Source organism: Perca fluviatilis, chromosome 19 (assembly GCF_010015445.1).
Source record: "Perca fluviatilis chromosome 19, GENO_Pfluv_1.0, whole genome shotgun sequence".
NCBI lineage: Eukaryota > Metazoa > Chordata > Actinopteri > Perciformes > Percidae > Perca > Perca fluviatilis.
The window spans coordinates 23,745,278-23,762,190 of NC_053130.1; the positions used below are offsets into that span (position 1 = coordinate 23,745,278).

The 16,913-nt window shown below is 42.7% G+C and overlaps 1 protein-coding gene across 7 annotated transcripts in view; it reads right to left on the reverse strand.

Moving 5' to 3' along the window:
• Window positions 1–16,634, reverse strand: part of LOC120548328 (signal-induced proliferation-associated 1-like protein 2) — an 88,880-nt gene extending 72,246 nt beyond the window's left edge. For 5 of the 7 annotated variants that reach the window (XM_039784501.1, XM_039784498.1, XM_039784502.1 and 2 more), the window contains exon 1: window positions 16,318–16,633. The gene's annotated coding sequence lies outside the window, so the exon portion shown is untranslated. Of the gene's footprint in view, window positions 1–13,518; window positions 13,538–16,317 lie in introns of those variants that run through there. The other 2 variants (XM_039784497.1, XM_039784503.1) reach the window with 2 other exon arrangements.
• Window positions 16,635–16,913: the final 279 nt, after the last annotated feature.

Consider the following 16,913-nt stretch of genomic DNA (forward strand, 5'->3'; position numbering starts at 1 on the left):
GGGGAAATGTGGGTGTGGAGACTAATAAAACCGTTCCCAACAACCACTCAGGCAACTCTGATACCAACATTAAAAACTACACTTGTGCTTTGCAATAACTAGGTATGAATGTGTGAGAGTAGGTTTATGTGTTAAGTTCCTTCCTAACACGCATAAAGGCTAAATAAAGAACAACTTTGTGAGGTAACTGAGTTTTGATGATATATTTCTCCTCTTGTATAGTGCAACATAATTTAGTTTCAGGGAGCTTAATTGGACAAACACTAAAACGGTGTGATTCTAACAACTTTCTGATGACTGCTTTGCTCGGTCTGTTTTCTGGTTGGAGGTAGGAGCATGTTAATAGCAGGAAATGACAGACTTTAATCAAGCTGAATGAATGGCAGCAAGTACAGGTCTTTGTGCCACATTCTGCTTTGATCTAGCCTCTGCAGGCAGCTTCTCAGCTTTGATTTGAGTTGAGGGGAAGGAAAGGGTTTTATTTGAAGAGTGGGAAGCACCAGGAGGTAACACTTAAGAGTTCTTGTCACTGCATCCCAGCAAACAGACAAACTATTCATCAGCCTACACACATGTGCAGCAGGGCCTGTGGAGAAACACACAATCCCACAAACACAGCTCGTTTGCACATGGACGTCCGGGTCTGATGGGTAATTTACATACCAAGGGCAGTCATTACACAAATGGATACACATGCAGAACAACCTACATTCACAAACACTAAAAAAAAAAACATCTTTCACAGCTCATATTTTAAATGCTGTGCGGAGTTTGGATGAAAGATACCGATTGTCATTTAACTCAATATGTTAAAATTGGCTAAAACATAACAAAAACAATTTAATTTTAGTAATACATGATTGTTTTTCTTTAAGACATTTAAGGTGTTTACAAATTGTTTTATTCAAATAGGAATTCAGAGAAAATTTGAATATTTAGCCAAAGACAAATATTTTGTTGATTTCCCTGTTATGACAAGACTTGAAATTTGAAACATATTGTATAAGAGAAGGATTTGCTTTATACTTGAGTTGGGTAGTGTTTGCTGTGTACTTCACATACTACTTGCTTAGAGGAATAGTTATGCATTTTGGAAAGTACCCTCATTTGCTTTCTTGCTGCAAGTTAGATAAGAAAATTGATGGTCTGTATTTCTTGGCCGGGCTGGCTCTAGGAGGTTCCTGCACCCAGTCAAAAAACAGTGTATAACACAACATGCAAATAACACCCTGGAACGCCACAACATGTCATTTTTACACTTCTGACTTTGTAAACAACAGAGAAGTGTTAATTAGTGTTAAACATTTTAATTAGTGAGCTTTAGAGGTCCTGCTAGACAGATTTTTTTTTAAATCTTCAGACAGAGTCAGAGTCATTCTAGCCGTTTCCCCCTGTTTCCAGTTCTTATGCTAAGCTAATATAACCCAGTGCAGCTTCATATTCCTAGAACAGACACTAAAGGGCTATCAATCTTTCCTTCTAACGCTCAACAATGTAAATATGTGCATTTCCCAAAAGGTCTAACTATTCCTTTGAGAATTGGGAAGAACTTTCAACTGGAGATGCTTGGGACATAACTTTGGTGCCATTGTTTTTTTATTATATTGGGTAAGATGACCAATGGGACAAACTGTCAAAAACCCAATATAGTCCCTTATAAAGTCTGATCAATCTGATTCCAGACAGTACAAGTACACTCAACATTGTCTAGGAGATTCAAGCATGGTGTTGAATCACACACTCTTATATTATCTCTGTAGTGGAGCCTACTCTTTCTGAAAAACAACCCTGAGGGTGACTATTGTCATTCTATGGTCAACCTGAAGACAGCCAAACTCAGCATGGTAGTATGGGAGCCATTGAGGCTTGCTTCATAATTACAGTACTAAAACAAGTCAAAACCGCATAATGTGATAAGGAACCAGGGCTTCTGCCTGGTTGCTTCCACCAGGGGACATTTAATAATCTACCAAGAATGAAAGGCACCTGTATCCGCTTAGATTGACCTCGCTTTCATGAGGGTGTGATGATAGCCAGGCATGTGATACATTTTTATTTATTTATTTTTAGTCCTACTGATAACGACATGCTGTGTAGGAAAGGCAAGTTTCTCCTTAGTTATGCAGAGTCGGAGAGGAGCTGTTTAGGGAAATGGCCTGTTCCTCCTGCAGAGGGGAAAGGGAGGAAAAGCAGCTGGCAGGCAACAGGCAGACACAGCATCTCCGAATGTCACTCCTCCCCTAGCCGCCCCCAACCTCTTCTCTCTCTCCGGCTTCAATCTTCCTCTCAGTTTGTTCTGTATCTGTTGTCTGAATTCATCAGAGAGCAGGAGGCTGAGCTGCCTCCACTATTGCCCATACCAAACCCATATCTCCGACAGAGGAAGAGGGTGAACTGGAAGGGGGTAGTGGGCACATGAGGTGAGGGGGTGGAGAGTAAACCGTGGCTTTGCATCCCACTATGTTGTTGCTAGGCAACTTTTTCTGCATATGACAGCCTTGAGTGACGGCAGACCGCCCTTTCGGAACAAAGACAGAAAGTTGAGGGAGGGAAAGAAGAGGACCAGAGAGCAGCACAGAGATGAGGGGTGATCTGGTGAATACAGGGACAGACACATTGCTGTTGAGTTTAAAGCATTACAAGACAACATAATAAAAACATTTGGATACCATAAACTATGAAAAGGTGAACCAGGATAATCTCATAACAGTCAGAACCCATCATGTTCTATAAGATAAATCTTAGGGATAATTAACAAATAAGAAAGCAGAAAAACATGTATGCTTCTAATGTTTGTGGTTTTCTTTCACCCAATTACTGAATCATTTTATTTATTTTTTCAAATAAAACAAGGAAACTACTCTCTGGTCAATAACCATAGCCAGATGCAACTAGTGATGGTGAATATTGCATTGTTTCAAGTGATCGCAAGCCTAACAGGTTGGGAACCAGAGTTTTAAACTACAGTGCTTTTGAAAACATTGGTCAATGGTCCAAACAACTTTATCTCGGTTAGTACCAGATAAAGAAAAATTCATTTCTGTTGCTGTAATCACACTGCAGAGCAGACTAATGGATTAATTTTTGAACACTATAACACTGCCACTGGCACATTGAGGATGTCTTCAGTAGTTACCTGCTTATCCAAGTCTTATTTATATTTTGCAGTTTTGCACATGCTCTTTCATTTCCTATGAACATATGATTAGGATCTGTTAGAAACTCCTGAGGCAGTGTACCAGCATTACCACCACAACCTACAAACTATACTTTGGTAAAAGTTGGCAGACACCAATAGTTCCAGCTCGGCACATTTTGTGTGCAGCATAGGTGACGTGCTTCATCCGTAGGGCACATAATGAGGCTTTTTTGACGATTGCAGGGGCTAAAATTAGCACGTGAATAATAATCACTGGCGAGAGAGCTGCTTTTCATCAAGTTTGGCAGAAGAGAGTGTGCTGGATGCCAGATCAGGGGTGCTGCTGTACGGATGTGTGCAGAAGGAACAGGCAGTCAGGAAGCAAAAGAAAGTTGACACTGAAACCATATTGTTAACAGCAGTATGGGCAAAGTTGCCGGTGCTTTTAGATGACCACAAAGGACGCCAGATGCTTGCACCATGACTGGCTGGAGAAGAGGAAAGCTACACTACTAACAAATAAGCAGTCTATCAACGGTTACATTCGTAAATGTATCGACCTGTTCACATACTGTAGGTGTGGTTCGTGAGAGTCAAAAAGAAGGGAAAAAAAAGAACAGGATCTAGATACCAAAATACCAACAACAAGAAAGAGCTTATTTTCCCCAAAGTAAAGTTCGTGGCCATCTGGAGCAAATGTTCCAGTGCAGAAACTTCCTTCAGTAATTAATGAAGTTCTCCAAAGGGAACAGTCTGATTAAGTGAAAAACTCTTCTTATTCTCCACAGGCCATGTTACCAGAGCTCAGAGAGAAATGGCTCCGATAGAATTCCTGAGAACTAGGCAGCCCTGGTTTGTCATGCAGCTGGCATCTCTTTTATGGAGTCACTTTCAAAGCAGTTTCCCTACAAGTGGCATCAAAAACATCTGTTCCAAGAGCGGCAGCCACCCACATGAGAGATTGCCCAGTCCTGGCAGAATGGCCTGCAGATGTAGGCAACAACCAACATGCAAATGTACATGTAAAACCTCAGACAGCCACATTGTGACAGTTAAGACAACAATATGCCAAAAGTTACAAGGGGAATAGAGAGGGAAATAGACAAATAGAGGTTGGAAAGATAAGGACTGAGAAAGAATGGCTGTAATGAAAAGAAAATGACTCTGGGAATGATGAAAGGAGGGAGGATACCTGAACAACAAGAGATGGTAGGTTATAGTAGAGGAACAATGGCTAGTAATTCTGAGCTAGTGTCTCCTAGCCGTGTTGAAGGATGTACAGTGGTACTTTAAATCCCAGGCAGAAGGCCAATTTGATCCCCATCCTGTTCAAAGCAGTCCTGTTATTTGAGGGGCCTGGTAACGTCTGATGAAGTAGCAGTAGCACAGCTATATTAAGGCTGCTGTGTTCAGGGCGAATGAGAGGCCTTAAAATGTGCACTCTGCTAGTGCTCAGAGCAGTGTAAAACACAGTGCATCATTAAGGGATATGTGCTTAAGTACTGTCCATGGCCCTGTAAAGCGACTGCTGGGGGGGTGAATGGATAGAGGGAGGCAATGGGAAATGGTCCGAGTTATTTCCATTCCCTCAGCCCGTTTATGGAAACATTATTGGAGCACGGTTCAGTTCTCACGGAGGAGGAAAAGATTCAGGAAGCGAGTAAGAGTGAGAGACAGGAGAAAGTGAAGGAGGGAGTAAAAGAGAAAAAGGAGGTGGGACTGTAGAAATGCTGCTTTTAGCTGTTTTCTCTGGAAAAGACCTTGCTCTGTGTGTGTCCTTCATTGTGTGGTTCTCCCTCTGGCAAAAGCCACAAAAGCCTCCATTTATCTCTCCTGAGCATCTAGCCTTATTGAGAGAAGGCTCTGAAAGGCGGGCAGCCATCACATGTGCCAGGGTGACATGGCTTTTCCCTTGTTAACACTTTAGTGTTGCGCCCAGAGTGCACCCCACACAATCTCCACCGGAGTGAGGGATTACTCCTGCTGACAAACGGGCAAAAAGAAATAGTACATCTGTTCTATATATTTGCATTTCTTTGGTTGAACCACAATGCAACACTTGACTCGATGGTAAGCGAACATTCTCACTCAGGCGTGAGAAACCCACCCCATCAATGAGGCCTTTTTCACCCTTTGGTGTCGTTAACCGGGGTAACAGCACATCACAAGGAGCAGCTTGCACAAAACACAATCTGTCAGCTTGGAGGCAGCAAGGCCAGTTTAATCACGATTCACCCTCATCAGTTTCTATTTATTCAGTGTTCATAGGAGTAGAAAGGGGACCAAGTGCAATTTTAGGACATCGCAATGTGCACTATTCAGCAATTTGCAGCTCTAATTGCAGAGCGAGAGAAATTTTCTACATCTCTAGCATTGAAGCACAACAGCTGCAGCTGGCATGGCATGCATTGGGTGTGTTTAAGGGAGGTGTGGCAGCTGAAAGGGTGTCAAAGACTAACCTCCCACTGAGAGCCACCCAGACACGCGCACCTAAGCATAAAACACACAAATGCGCAGGGTGTTACATGCACAGAGACGCCCACATACTCACAATCACAATGGGTGCTTTTGTCTCCATGTAAAGATTAATAACGTTAATGACATACTGAAGCATCAGGGGAAATACTGCGCTCTAAAACTTGCTTCCCTCTTTACTTCCACTCAGCAGCACATCCTTGATCACGCTGATTTACAGAGGAGTCAGCTGTCGTCATAAAAAAAACACTCCAACACATACAGTACATACACACATCTCGTTCCTCCAGTCAACTAGTCATCATCATCTCCTGCAAAATACTGTACATGATGAACCATTAAAAAGTGTGTGGAGGAGAAAAGGGTATGAATGCTCTTTTTTTAGCATCCACATCTTCTTTCCATCTTACCATCCCCCTTCCTGAATGCAAAATGATGGAAAAAGTGTCCAGGGAGATGAGTGCGGATGAATTCATTCCTACCACCAGGAGCCAAGTGCACTGATCCGACCTGACGTGAGGGCCCCCAGTGATCGAGTGACCCTTGACCCTTAGAGCTGATCGAGGCCAACGATCTGATGAGGTGCTCTTATGAAGGGGGGAAGGGAGTGTAAAAAGAAGGGGGGGGGGGATAAAAAACGAACGTCCCAACAGTCATAAGGAGTATGGCTGGACTGCAGCATGTCCTCAGGAGACCTCACTTGTGAATGCACATGGAAATCCTTTGGCATTAATATTTATGCAATTCAGAATGACATAAATAGAGCATCTTTAAATATACCTCCACCTCACTCAAGCAGAGATCAGGCACAAAATGAAAAATGTGAGCAGGAAGGTGTCTGTCCTCGATCACAGAGCTGGCCAGACTTCATCACAGAATCCCAAATAAGCACAGATTTCCTTATTCCTCACTTCCTTATCTCTAAATTGCAGCAGGCTCTGAAGAATGACATCAAGATGGCAGCATTTGGTGAAAGCTGCAGGAACTAGCAGCTGTACAACATGGACTCGTGGGTCACCAACCTGGCAGAATCCATAGGAAAATCTTTTATTTAAGTAGATTGCAAACGCAGTGTTATAGCCAGCAGGGTTTGGTAAGATTCCCACATGCCGTTGTAATAAATGAGATCTTCGTCAACCTGCCTGGTTTATAAGAGAGACCAATACCACTATGACATATTAGGATTCCCAGCATTACTATCAACCCTGAGAAAGCACACACAGTAAAACAATTCCATATTAAAATCAGTAACAACGACAGTCTTCCAGTATGGGACTCCCTGGGGCAAAATCCTATCAAGCAGAGGTTCATGGCTAAGTGTGTTTTTTTAAGCATCTATGTCAAAATGTTTGCAGACCCGTCCTATTCTAAACCATAAAACTAGCCATGGGCATGTTGTTGATTCTGCAGTGCGACAACAAAAACCCTGAGGTGACAAAGCAATGGTGCAGCAGCAATCCCATGAAGTCAACAAACAGAGCAGCTTGGACTAAATAGGGAAGTCTGGGGAAAAGTGAAGAGCCTCCTCAGGGACCCCAGACTGCCTTTCAGTGAAAATTAAACAAAATGACAGGAAACAATTAACCTACACTCATTTCTCTCTTTAACTCTCCCCCAGAAAATGTCAAATGTCACCAACTGTGGGAATGGATCTTCGTGTGTGACCTGATAAGAATCTCTGTGTGTTAACATGCACCAAACTAACCTGCTTATTGCTGGCTTTCCACAGTAACCTGATTTCTTTAGAGTGACGTAAATAAGAAACCGTTTGCTTAATGGGGGATTGGGAGAAATCGGGTTAACCCGGCAAGATTATGCTGGAGAAAGCGGAATTATTGGCATATATTTAACAATTGGAGTTTTAGGTTTGTCTGCGCATGCAGAGACCTCTGCCATGCAAACTGTGGAAGCAGTGTGGAGGAAAGAAAAGAACAAACTTTCAGTTAAGTAAACCTACTGAAAGTAAACTTTGACCCCTGAACTTTGGTGTTTGTGTGCTCCACCTAAACACAGATTATCTCGACACCGAAGAGAACAGTGTAATAATACAGCTGCTCCTGTGGTCAGATATGCAGCACCTGGCTGTGTATCCAGCAGTTGTTCGTTTGTGTGTTCGTTGTGTTTTGGCTCGAGCCCATGCAGCTCTGTGCTGAACTGCAAGCGGCCCTATAGTCCCGTTTACATTTCAGAGTGGTTCCGATGGTTTCCAGTAAACATAGCCTAGGGGAAGGTAAGCAGTGAATGAACACACAGTGTTGCTGCTAGGCATTGTAAGAATTAGAGACCTCGGGTAAGGATCCTAACATCATGTCTGGGACATTGTTTGCTTGACTGCGTTATGAAATCTCCTTAGCTCCTTCTTCTTTTTTTAAAAAGGCAGTAAACCAATATAAAGGCTAGCATTCATTGTCAAATGTGCTGCTGTCCCTATAGCTCTGGATCCCACCCCCTGTGGCTAACCTCCAAACGTCCACAGAAGCTTTCAATACACTTCAGCAGAGAGAGCGGTTGATCTCCTCCACATTGACAGACGGTACGATTACAGAAGCAAGAGAAAAAGAAGAAAAAAAATATAAAAAAAATCAGGCCACTGTCACTCCAGATCATTATCCTCCGTCAACAGCCTTTACAAATTGCATAAAAGGAAGGCTATTCACAATGATGTTGCAAAGAAAGAGGGGAAAAAAAACAAGTGAAATGGAATATACTTCTCTAACTTCGAATTAGCTGTGCTTGGCTGGGCCGGTGCTCTTTAAACACATCATACCGCCGCTGTAGCAGCCCAGAGAACAAGAAAAAGGCCAGGCTGACTGCCAGCCCTGCACAGTTCAGCTCCTCTCTGCTTTAGCCTTCCCTTCCACTTTGTGTAAAGGGTTTCCCATACACACCAGTAACTCCAGTATCCAAGGCTTGTCTAAAATAGTCCCAGAGAAGTGACTAGAAGTAGTAGTCTTTGCTAACAGGAAGTTACATGAATAGGCCAAAGGCAACATCAAGTACAGACATTTTTGTGCTTCAGTAAGTGGATACAAGGGCTTCATATTAATGTCCCAGTTTAATGGTGTGCGTAATTTAAAAGTACAATCTCAACTGAAGTAAGAAACTGAGAAAATATTTCTGTTTCAAGGATATTGAAAAGGAAGTGTAATGTTTATTGGAACCAAATGAATGAAAAAGACTTGTTGGAAGAAAATGCCTCGGATTTCTTTCTAGCCAACACATAAAAGATTTTGATGGCTTTGCCGCTGCTGTCAAATAAAATAACAACAAAAATCAGAATAATATATTGCATCACACCACTTCAAAATACACACTGAAAATAAAACTGCAAATGGCCAAAGCTTTTTTTTTTATAGTTCTGGGATTCCCAGTTCAAACCACATACATTCAGAAAACTGAACTCATTATCATCCGATTTATGGATCAGCGGAAACACAAACAAGAATAACATTCTCCCACCCAACAGGTTTCGTCAGCGCTTTTAAAAACACAATGACAGACTACAGACCATGACCAGACTTTCTAATTTGTCTCATGTCAGTGAGCTGGCAACATAAAAGGAACCAACAAAAAAACAGACACTTTCTCACCATTGATAAAGGGGTTGTTTGGGAGAAAGTTCCTTCCTGTAAAAAGGCTGATACTCAGAAAACATGTACATTCCCGTTAGTACGTGCTGCACACAAAGCAGAATGGGCTGCCTCACAACAACAAAAAGCAGCCTCTGTCAAACAGCATAGAGCAGTAGAATTCAACTACACTTTTTTCTTTTATTCTTATGTCCATTTATTATTTATAGTGTTAGGAAATAATGCTTATGGAAACTGCCTTATAGTATATAGTGTGATGTCCATTTCACTAGTTTATGTAGATTTGGCATACTCATGCTCAACAACACTGTGGAAGCACTGCAGCGCACAGGTGAGGTTAAGTGAAGGATACTGGCTCCAGCAGCAATGCCTCAATGGCTCACACACACTCGCACACGCACGCACGCAAACACCCTAAAGCTGAGCACTTTATGGCACATCTGTCACGGCTCTGCTCCATTTGACTTGTTAATTACAATCAACCTCTACCAGAAACAAGTCAGCGTGCTTTTACGCTTTAAAACAACTCATCCGATGACCATGTGCTCCTTGGCTCACCCGGGGTCAATTAAACAGTCAAGGGCACAGATGTTTGCACGGGGGGGTTCGTGCTGGATTGGCCTACATTGTAGGACTACAGGTTTGACTGTACCTTCAAAATGGCAAATATTACATAAATAGAGATTATGAAATAAATAATCCTATGAATAATACAGAACAATCATAAATACAGTGTGAAATGATTCCATCCATCCATCCATCTCATCCAACAATTAGGATTAGGAAACTCTTTTTGGTGTAAACGCACGTGTTTTGCATCGTTTTGGCCGATCGTCCAAACGAATCCTGTAAACGCACTGCCTGAAGACGCACTTTTTTGAAACCTTCGAAAACACCGCCCTTGCGTCTTTGTTTGGACGGCGAAGCCGCATACTTGCGTATCGATGAGGTCATCGCCACACCCCTCGACCTCTATCCGTTGACCTCTTATCCCGCGACGACGTCTCACAACAACAACAACAACAACAACAACAACAACGGCGGACTACATGCTTGTGTTCCTGCTGGACAACATATTGAGCCTATTAGGGTTACTAGGGCTGTTTGGTTTCTTCTTCTACGGTCTGTTTCTATACAGCGCGCAAGCTTTATGCGCATGCTCCGCCTCTTCTTGTCCGTTTTTGGTGAATTTCTGTAGCAGAAACAGCGCCACCTATAGGCCTGGAATATAAAGCAGCGTGTTGAGACATTTACAAATGGATCCGTTTGGACGCAAACATTCTTGAAATGATGCCAGAGAAAGATGGGGAAAAAATATCGTTTTAGTACGTGTGGACATGGCCTTAAACTCAACTCTGTTTATTCATTATCTTATCCTTCTTTTTGGCAGGTGATTGGTTGAGGGGGGGGCAGGGCTGAACTTATTGGTTCATTTACATATTTCCCTGTATTTGCATGTTTATTTTACACCTCTGTGTATCACAGATTGTCATTTTAGAGTTCCATACCTGATACATTTACCAAGGTGCGATTATCTAAAGACAGAGAGAGAAAGTCTACAGAGGCAGCAATGGCATGCAGTCAGGACTCTGGCTGTGTCACCCACACCCAGTCCTGTCTGCCTATTCAGACAGGCCCATTCTTTTTCGCTACAGTAGGAAGGAGGTATGCACATCGGCACTAAACCAAATCCCTTCTTATCTCCCATTGGAGGCTGGCCGCGGTCACAAAGGTCAGCTGTCCCAATTGTCTGGGCCTGTTGAGGGGAACACAGACCGAGTTAACCCCATGGGTCACGACTGGTCCTTGGACTCAGTGGCAATCGGGTTAATGACTGGCCAACACTCAGTCTCTCCATTGTAACCCAGTGACAAGACACGCAGACAAAACATGTGAGGGGGGTCAGCAACTTTTGGTGGCCTTTTCCCCAACATTCCCGATATGGACACTAATGAGTCCCTAAGGGAACAGGAGGTGCAGACATAATTCATCTTGCAAAGACACATTTGTCCTATATGCTGGGGAATTGCAAATCCATAATGCATGAACATGATGTTTTTTGGAGTGACATAGCTAAAGCATTGGCTTGGTGAAAGAGAGGGCTCCTACCTGCTCACATCTCTGACGAGTGGTATTTGCACTGGGTAGAAATGCCTAAATAAAACCATTGCGCATTCACACCAAGAACAAGACTAATGGATTTAGTGCAAAGCCGTAAGGTTCTGATTTGCCTCCATTTTGCGGTTTAACTTAATGATCAACCCAAAGGTATAAATGCACTTTATTACAGTAAGGATAACCAGAGGGGTAAGGTGAGTGAATAGCAAAAGATCTAAAATAGATCTTTTTTAATTCTTTGGAAAATATGACAAATAGGACTGCACAATAATATTTGTTTTTATTATGGTCATCGCCATATATATTTGCGCAAAAAACATATCAAAAGACTGCGACACATTGCAAAAGACACTCAGGGATTTTTTAGTTAGTTGAAAGAGAGTATTAGTAAAAACCTGCACTTGTACGATACTATGTAACTATCGTTCTTTTATTTTTATTAGTATACAGCAGATAGGCAGAACTGAGTACACTTCTACATTGGTATATTTATCGCAAGTAATATCATTATTGTGATATTAAACAAGATTATTGCATATCACATATTTTCCTTATAGCAGCCAGCCCCAATGACAATGATGGTCCTTCATAAACTGAGATGACCCACATTTCGCCATTGTGTCTGAAGACCAAAGAGATTATCTGAAGGATTAATGATTTTCTTTCAGATGGATGGGTCAACTGTCCTAACCCTAAATAACATCTGTAAGCCACAACAGTTGAGATCATATGTAGCTCCGTCTGTCAGTCTTGTGTAGGCTAGATGGAGCTTAGTCCAAAACATCATATGAGGTTTCAAAAGGTCATTGTAAGACAGTGAGGTCCAAGCTGGTCTTAGCAAGCTATTAGATGTTTTCATGATCAGCAGAAATAATATCTAATGCGTGGATAAAGTGCAATATATATCGTTACTTATGCACCATCTGCACTGCAACAGAAGGGCTTCAACACAGCTGTAATAAGAATATGGGGAAGCATTTATCATCCATTGCTCCGGCTGAAGTTTTGAGATGCCTAATCTTTTCCATTTATGGTCTAGCTACACATACGCCAGCAGTGATGGCAAAGGCCATCATCTGAGGGCTCAAACCTTGTTCTCCCCTCTGCCCCCCAGATAACACCACCTACTTAGTCCTTCAGACGCTCGGCTGTGTGTCACCAGAGGTTGACAGGGATCGCACCAGCAATTGGCGTGATTAGCATCCAACTTCTGTAACTATACCATCTGCTTTATCTAGCAGCTTCCCCTCCAGCCATGGCACTACTTTTTCACTCAAATGGCAGCAAGCCACTGCTGGGTGAGTGGCAAGAGGGTGGGAAAATAAAGTTCAGAACAAAAACAAGATGTACAAGACACAAGGGAAGGGCTAGTGTAGCAGCTACTTTAGCTAATTTTACTGAAATAATAGCATTTACCTAAACCATTAACATCTACTTCTGAACAAAGTCACCATGAACTTGTTCCAAGGATCCATTTCTCCTTTAAAACCATTAAGGTACAACGTAGAAATCCCTTAATAAAATCTACTGTATCTACTATAAGGCTTAACCACTTCAGTGAGAATCAGATTAGCCAACAACACATCTAGACATAAATAAACAAGCAACCAAAGCAGCACATGAGGGCGACAATCCAGATAGGTCTACAAGAAACACGCCACAGGCTTTTAACATCTCATTTGAGCATATCACATAAAGAGTAGAAATATGGTGCTGCGAAGGGCTGTTGGCGTCTTCCTGTGGTTCCCTGGAATGCATGCTGACATATGCCAGCGCCCGAGCAAGCTGTTAAACATGCCGTCTTAAGGCTATTAAATTGATTACGCATGGGAAGTCGTTTAATGTGCAGTTCGGACAAAAATGACGAATGACCCTAAGAGAACATGGCACGCTGATCTTGCAGCAGTTAAAGTCGAAAGGTCCTTTGGTGACCATGTTTCAGCCTTCCTTAGAGAATCATATGGAAGGCTTACCGTTACTTTTTTTATCTCAAACTAACAGGAAGTATTTCTACCACCGATGAGGCAAATTGATCGGTAGCCCTGCAGTGATCATCAATGCTAACCGATATCCCAAATCAAAAGGGAAGTATTTGTCTATACTGTACACATTATGAACATTGCATAGTAAACCACCCACATCCATCACAAACAGACTCCTAGTGGAACAGGAGATCAATTCATAAAAAACATCAACCTCATGACGGCATCTGTGCTTTCCCTGACAGTGATGAGTGGGCTTAAATCCTTCCATAAATCCAGACTGCAATCAAAACAAAGGCTGACAAAAAGACGGAGAGAGAGCCTGGCTCTCACAACAGGAGCAGGCAGCATGTGATCCCCTGTCTGCTGGTTGGTTGGGTTTGAAGCAACAGGATTTGGTTGGGAGGGCTATTGTGAATCCTGGTTAGCCAGCCAGCCGGTCAGCCCGCACAGACCAGACCAGGCTTCCTGATCCTCGTCACATGCATGGGGTGTGGGATCTGTTGGAAAGGGGGGGGCGCCACATGGTTTGGCATGCTTCTATGGTACAATGAGAAAAATGCATCAATGTGGTCTGAACCTAAGTCCTTTAGCCGTTTTTTCCCCTTCTACTGTTACAAATCCTGACCAGTCAGCACACCCGTAGCAAAGCACCGTGGGAACAATGACAAACAAGTGGAAAGACTAGGGGACAGTGTCAGGCGCACTGGGGGAAGTGGTTTAACAACAAGACTGAAATCAGCCACTCCTGTTAAGTAATAGCCCAAAGCTTAAGAAAGCCCCCAAACAGTTCTGTGTTATGGTAATGTCTTCACAGGCAAGCACAACATCCCGGTTGTAACTCTAGTGGGGCGTCTCCAAGCCGACTAGGCCAGAAGACATCCTAACCAGCTCTGCAATGACAAGAACTGGATATAGCCTGTGGCCATGACACAGGAAGCCGTTCCTCTGCCAATCGTGACAGGTGCCTTATTGTTCAGCTGAGCACACATTGTGCTCATAACTTTATTTTGAAGGACATATCTATCCGGCTCAATTACCCTTTGTCTGGTTAGCCATGCAGAAGCCGCTGTTAGAAATAGATGAGAACATTATTCTTCTTCAGGGCCATGTCTGTGCCCGATTGATGGTAGAATACAACAGATCTTTCCTTTGGCACTGTCATTATCATGGCTGCTGAATAGTTCTGCCTCTAGGAGTGTGCTGCTGGCAGTGGGTGAGATGGCGTACCTAGGCAGCCTCATTTTTATCATCTTTAATCTATCTGGGAAAAGTCTGTATTCCCTTCTGTAATGTAACAAAAACAGAATATCCAATCGAAAATTGGAATTTCAAAATCACTCAAAGATGCAACCACATAATGAGGAAAGACATGAATCCAATCTCAACTGGACATCAACAGACAACAACTAATATAAATATTTGTATGATCACAGAGAAAATCAGCAGATTAACAGGGTTGTGTTTCGCTTCTGTGCACAATAATACCAAATTATTCACACGTCACTACATTTGTCTCAATGCCCATTCAGAAGAGTGGTCAAAAATTGCCTCTCTGATTTGCAGACCTGACAGCTTGAGTTAAGCCAAGTATGTTAAAGGAAAATATGTTAAATGTAATACCAGGCCATGAACATACTGGAGTAATCTTAAAACACTCCTGTGCCTACTTAGTTCAGCACAGCCCCATGGAAAACTAATCTTTTCCAGACATAAAACCCTGTGAAAAATAATGGTGTCTTATTGATTTTAACGCTCCAGGAGAAATAACTCTGTATGCTTGATCTGTTCAGATAGGAGCTATGGGGCCAGCAGGACAGAAATCCAGAGCACTAAAAATGAAACAATGGAAACTTGAGTTTACACTCAAGAGCACCGATTTGTTGTGTCTGCAGCTGGCCAACAGCGGAGGAATGGGTCTAGCCTGATTTGTATCCCTTTATTGGGAAGTTAGTTAGTATGGAGGCTTGACTTCCTGCAGGAAGACAGCAAAGGATATGGTGCTGGACGACAAACAACATTTGATTTGTTTACTCTCCCAGTGGAGTATACAGTACATTGTATGCTGAATAGGCCACTAGAAGCAGCAAGTCGTGAGGCACGATTGTAGGCTACATGCTGTGTACAAGCAGACTGCCAGATAATGTGTACAGAGAATCAAAACAAATCTGATGTTAGGGGAAATTGTTCTTTGTCTGAACATACTGACAACCTCCCACTGCTGCAAGAAGTAAAGCTACCCCAAATAAGAACACAATACAACAGGAAAGCACAGCAGAGTGTGTGATTTTCGTTGACCACTACTTATTTGTTTTTGGGGGCTTTTCCCGTTTTTTTTAAATCCACTCTGGGCTAATCACAACAATTAAATATGGCCTGTAAGACTATAGCTGGGCCTCACCTAGTGAGCATGTGAAGGCTTTAATTATCCATGACCAGTTGGACAATGATGCCTTTATCGCCCCCCACAGTTTTCATGGAAGCACTCCACTAAACAAATCCATTCAAAACATATTTCCGTGCAGATCCAGTCCAATTACCCCCACGCGCGCGCACGCACGCACCACCACAACCATTAACAACAATATGACGACAACGTGTAGGCCGTCATTAACAGCAAAAACAATTTTTTTTTTTATATGAATGCAAAATGTCATGCATTTTATTTTGCATTGAATTCGGGGATACGTGAAGGTAACATGCTCCTTGGTAAATAAACAAACAAACGAGTATAAGTCAACGGCACCATTTAAGACACTATAGGCTATAGATAGACCACTGCTGAAACATCATATCCTCCCGTTCTTTTATATTGGTCCCTTACATTATACAAGCGCTTCGGTGCCTGGAAGTAACTTTATCCTTTGTGTTCACCATTACCATCGACATGCCAGTGACTTTCTCCGCCTTTCGCTACTCTCACTGCGTGCGGCGCTCCTCACTTTTAGCTGTACAGCCCTACTTAGTTTGTTGTTCGGCTCGGAGGGAAGACAATGACACTGTACGGTCTTACCTCAAAATGTGAGCAGTGTCCTGTCCAGGCTGCGGCGGGGCTAGTTATCCTTACTGGGGTAAAACCAGTTGAAGCTGTGGTAGTCGGACTCGCATCTCTCTCTTGCGGTGTCAGCCTCCAGGCTCAGACTGAAGTGGCACAGACCGTAGCGATATCCATCCAGCACCTATCTCCGCGATGACAACACGCCAGGAAAAAGACTCCGCCCACCCGACGCCTGTGAACTCTGCAGTTCACTGGTGTCCGTACACAACACAGACTGTTATTATAGGTTTGTTGGTTGATATTTAAGGGAGACTAACAGGCTAAGTTCCACTACAGGAGACTAAAGGCGAATAATGAGCCTGTCATGTAAACTAAAGTCCGGTGGCCTTTTTGCCATTCACCACAATGCTATTTTAGTCTATAACCCCAGGAAGTCCTACAGTGGCACCATCTGGTGAACTGGAGAAAAGTTTCTCACTCAAACTGTAGTCTATCTAAAAAAATCCCTTTATAATCATATCGAAGTGTGCTTATAATGTGTCTTGTTTTGTAGTTAACGTTACATGTAGCCATAGACTGTATAAAATAGCCTAGCCTATTCTGTCTTTTTT